Source organism: Bison bison, unplaced genomic scaffold (assembly GCF_000754665.1).
Source record: "Bison bison bison isolate TAMUID 2011002044 unplaced genomic scaffold, Bison_UMD1.0 scf7180017864451, whole genome shotgun sequence".
Lineage (NCBI taxonomy): Eukaryota > Metazoa > Chordata > Mammalia > Artiodactyla > Bovidae > Bison > Bison bison.
The window spans coordinates 1,489,357-1,493,869 of record NW_011495013.1 but is presented as its reverse complement, the minus strand read 5'-3'; the positions used below and the strand labels follow the sequence as shown (position 1 = coordinate 1,493,869).

The window sequence follows — 4,513 nt, the reverse complement described above, 5'->3', positions numbered from 1 at the left end:
AATGCTTTTCCTGATGCTTCAGAAGAATCCAGGCATGCTCTCGCTCTCGGCCAGCTCTTGGCGCTGGGGGAGCTGAAAGCACTTGTGGCTGACCCACATGTTCAGAGCAGTGAAAACAATGGCTGTCTTTGACAGCCTGTGATTATAAATTCTTTCCAGCGCAAGCAGCACATACTAAAACACTGAAACTCCAGCAGAAGAAAGGTCAGTCAAAGCCATCCTCACCCTCATATTATAATAAAAGCCTTGTTCCCGCCAGTGTCTTAGCATTAATTACAAGAGTCCAAGCTGACGAAAACAGAAATAACTCCGGTCACTCAAAGATAAACCTCAGTTTAATCTCTCCCAGACTGTTGCTTAAAATCAGGGCTGTGAATGACATCCACAAAGACTGGAAGGTCCCACTGCAGATTTCCTGGGATGCTCAGGCAGGTGCCCTCCACATTCCCCACAGAAAGGAAAAAAACAAATATACTCCATGTTAGCAATTTTTAAACACTGTTTACACTGACTTATATGCACACCACAGCCAGTGTCTTTGTAGGAACTGTGTCCAGCGGCTTCTATCAGTTATAACCTCTGACTCTGACTTTAGTTAGATCCTCTGACTCTCCCCAGTGGAGGGCCCTCTGGGGGGACAGAGTGCCTGTCATTCACAAGGCACACACACATGTTGCATCAGGACTCAGAGTGAGCGAGAGCGGAAGGGGAAGTGTGGAGAGGGGCACTGCAGCCGCCACAGTGAGGACCTGAATATGGCCTGGGTGAGTTCAGCTGACACGACCCTCTGGAGGAAGGCAGAAATTCCAGTTATGGAAATGAAGGTAGTTTACTTGTAGGTCAAAAGTTAACCAGGACTTGTACAAAAGCCAGGCCTGACTTTTAGCAGGAAAAGGAAGAACTCATGACTAACTGAAAATTATATATCTAAATTGGATACGGTTTTGCATTTAATTTCTTTGGAAATGCAAGTAATTATCTTGGATTATTTATTCACTGAGAACAGGCCAAATGGCTAATGTTATTGAACACTTACTCTGTGCTTGATGCTTTTTGTAGGCTCTATTATTCAATCCACACAACCTACTCCCCAGTGATGTGGTTGGGGTTGTCCCCATTTTATAGAAAAGAATCAGAGAGTTCGAGTAACTTGACTGAGGTCACGCAGTAATCAGCCAAGCTGTGATTCTGACAAAGGACTCTGTCTCCAACTACCAAATGGCAAAAGCTGACGACAACATCTGATGAACTTCAGTAAGTGACAGCTGTCATCATCAGCATCACCTCTTCCAACTGCTGTATACTTACTGCCTGCTTACGCTGGCATGCTAAATCGCTTCAGTTGTGTCTGACTCTCTGCAACCCTATAGACTACAGACCACCAGACTCCTCTGTCCGTGGGATTCTCCCAGCAAGAATACTGGAGTGAGTTGCCGTGCCCTTCTCCAGGGGATCTTCCCAACCTAGGGATGGAACCTGTGTCTCTTATGTCTCCTGCATTGGCAGGCAGGTCTTTACCACTAGTGCCATCTGGGAAGACCCATGCTTATACTGGATGATGCTAACCTGGATAGTGCCCCTCACTAAATGCTGTTTATGCCTAGATTCCCAACCTATACCTGCTGCAAGAAACAGTTTAGAGTAGGTAAAAAGCATGGTCTTGGAAGCTCAGCTAACAGTTTAAATCCTGGCTCCACCCGTTGTCAGCTGTCTGACCTTGGGCTAGTTATTTGAACTTGGCCAATTTCAGTTTTCTCATCAGTAAAATGGAGCAAATAATATTTATCTCATAGGGTTGCTGGGAGGGTTAAATGTATTACTACATGGAAAGCATTCAGAAAAATGCCTGATGCTTAACTGCTCAAAAAATGTTAGCTATGCATTCATTTGGCATGTAAATGTCAATATATAAATCATACACAATTTATAAGTGCAGTTAAGGACATAATCTTATATAAACTCTGATATTCTTCTATCTCCTTCTCCATTTATATCCCATAACTAGATGCCTTGGGCCCAATTTCCCATCAGGGAGGACAAACACTTAGGAAGCCCACATCTAGAAATGACACAAATTTTACAAGCTGCTTGGTACAGCATTACAAAACTGGATTTTCAAGAAAATAGTATCAGATTTTATTTTCTTGGGCTCCAAAATCACTGTGGGCAGTGACTGCAGCCATGAAATTTAAAAGACACTTGGTCTCTAGGAAAGCTATGACAAACCTAGACAGCGTATTAAAAAAGGAGACATCACATTGCCGACCAGGGTCCATATAGTCACAGCTATGGTTTTTCCAGTCGTCATGTGTGGATGTGAGAGCTGGACCATATAGGAGGCTGAGCGCCGAAGAACTGATGCTTTCAAACTGTGGTGCTGGAGAAGACTCTTGAGAGTCCCTTGGACTGCAAGGAGATCAAACCAGTCAATCCTAAAGGAAATCACCCTGAATATTCATTGGAAGGACTGATGCTGAAGCTGAAGCTCCAATACATTGGCTACCTGATGCGTAGAGCCGACTCATTGGAAAAGATTCTGATGCTGGGAAAGACTGAGGGCAGGAGGAGAAGGGGGCTACAGAGGATGAGATGGTTAGATAGCATCACTGACTCAATGGATATATTTTGAGCAAACTCGGAGATAGTGGAGGACAGAGAAGCCTGGTATGCTGTAGTGCCTGGGATCACAAAGAGTTGGACATGACTTAGTGACTGAACAACAACAAATATCAGGAAACCTTTCCCAGATACCCAAATGTCTCCCCTACCCTACCCTACAAACCACAGGAGAAAAGAAAGGAAAAAAACCCCAAAATTCAACATGCTTCTTGGAGCTTCAGTTGCTTTCTCACAGGTAGTTATGGGAAAGAAAAATAGAAAGGCCATTCTGTTCATGACTTCATAGAAAGGCAAGAGTAAAACCTTGGATCAAGTGAGAGCTGGAAGCTGAACGGCAGCTTGACAAATGTAAACCAGGCCACCTGTGGCCATCCTTGGCCATAGAAACCTCAGGGCGAAGCAAGAGATTGGAAACAAAGATGTGGATGTTAGCAGGATGAACAATTTTATTGGATTCCATCAAGTCACTCAAAGGCAAGCTTTGCGAGAGGGGTTAGAAGATATGAACAACACAAAGGCTTGCACAGTCTAAATGCTCCTTTCTTCACGTCTATTATGTTGTCTATGCTTCCCATCTAGCTGCCCAGTAGCTGCCTCCTGTCTTCTGCAGAGAGCACTCCAAGGAGGGGGGATAAGACTTAAGGCTCTCCAGTGTGCTAACTGTCGGTTGTTCCAGTAAAAGTGTGTTAATGAATGGGGTGGGAACTACTAGCTTCCACAATATTTTTGGATTATTTCACTCATCTGTCCTCTTCTTATCCTCCTTAGTCAGAGATAATGAGAACCAGCTAGGGTTGGTGAATGACTTACGCTTTCTGAGAAACTCCAGACACCTCTGTTTTACTACTCACCATTTTCTGCTTCTTTTGATTTATAAGGCGGTTAAATTCTATTCTGGAGTGTTTTAGGTTCTACTTTTTCAGCCGTCTCCACCCACCATGCTCTGGTTGGGAAGTTATTCATTCCACAGATACTGACCAAGCATCTTCTATGTGCCAAGCACTGTCTCAGTTCTGGGGACATAATGTTATGCAAATTCGAGAAACACCCTGTCCATCTTGGGCCCTACACTCTAGCAGGGAAGAAAAAAAGCAAACAGAAACACCAATAAATGAAGACAAAGTTGGACTGTATGTATCAGGAAAAATTAAGCAGATTACAGGAAGAGAAGTTGATGGTGGCTGTCATCTAGGGCAAGGTCTTATATTTGTTGGCTTATCCAGCTCCCCCCTCTCTCCCCATGTTCTGCTAATACCCCTCACTGTCTGAAACAGGAGTAGTTTAGGCCAATCATGGTATACCTTGCTCCTGGTCACACTGACTAGCTCAGAAATAGCACCCACACTGGGCCAGAGTACACCCCAGGAATTTTCAGCTGGGGCCAGGGAGGAGAATTCCTTGCCTTTCTGGGCAAGGAGCTAGAAGCAGAGAATTCTGTTTTTGGCCATAGTCTCTGCTATGGCAGAATGTCTAACTATAGGAGGAAAGGATGAATTCAAAGACAGACAGGAAGAGATGAGAGAAAGAAAGAGAGAGAAAGAACCTAGAAGGTCAACATAGTTCCAGACCCTGAGATCTCTAGGGCCACCCTCATCCCCTCAGCTCTTCCTTTAATCTCACTATTCTTGTAGTAACTCCCCTTGGTTTAGCTTAGGCATCCCCTCCTTTGGAAGACCTCTGACATATCCAGGCCCAGTGAAAGGCCATTATCACCATGCCTTCAGAGACCTTTACTGTCTAATGCAATAGCAACCTACTATGGACACCTATGTCCACATGTAATTAGTGCACTACAGAACAAGTTGTACCGTAATCATTTTTTGCACATTTCTCCTACTAGAAAAAAATGAATATGAAATAAATCTCATGAATACAAATTAAATGAATATGAAAT

General features: G+C 43.9%; 1 protein-coding gene across 5 annotated transcripts in view; it reads right to left on the bottom strand.

Annotated features, from left to right (window-relative positions):
* The window catches only part of LIMCH1 (LIM and calponin homology domains 1), a 248,864-nt gene that overhangs the window by 86,083 nt on the left and 158,268 nt on the right, over positions 1–4,513 (bottom strand). The window lies entirely within an intron of this gene.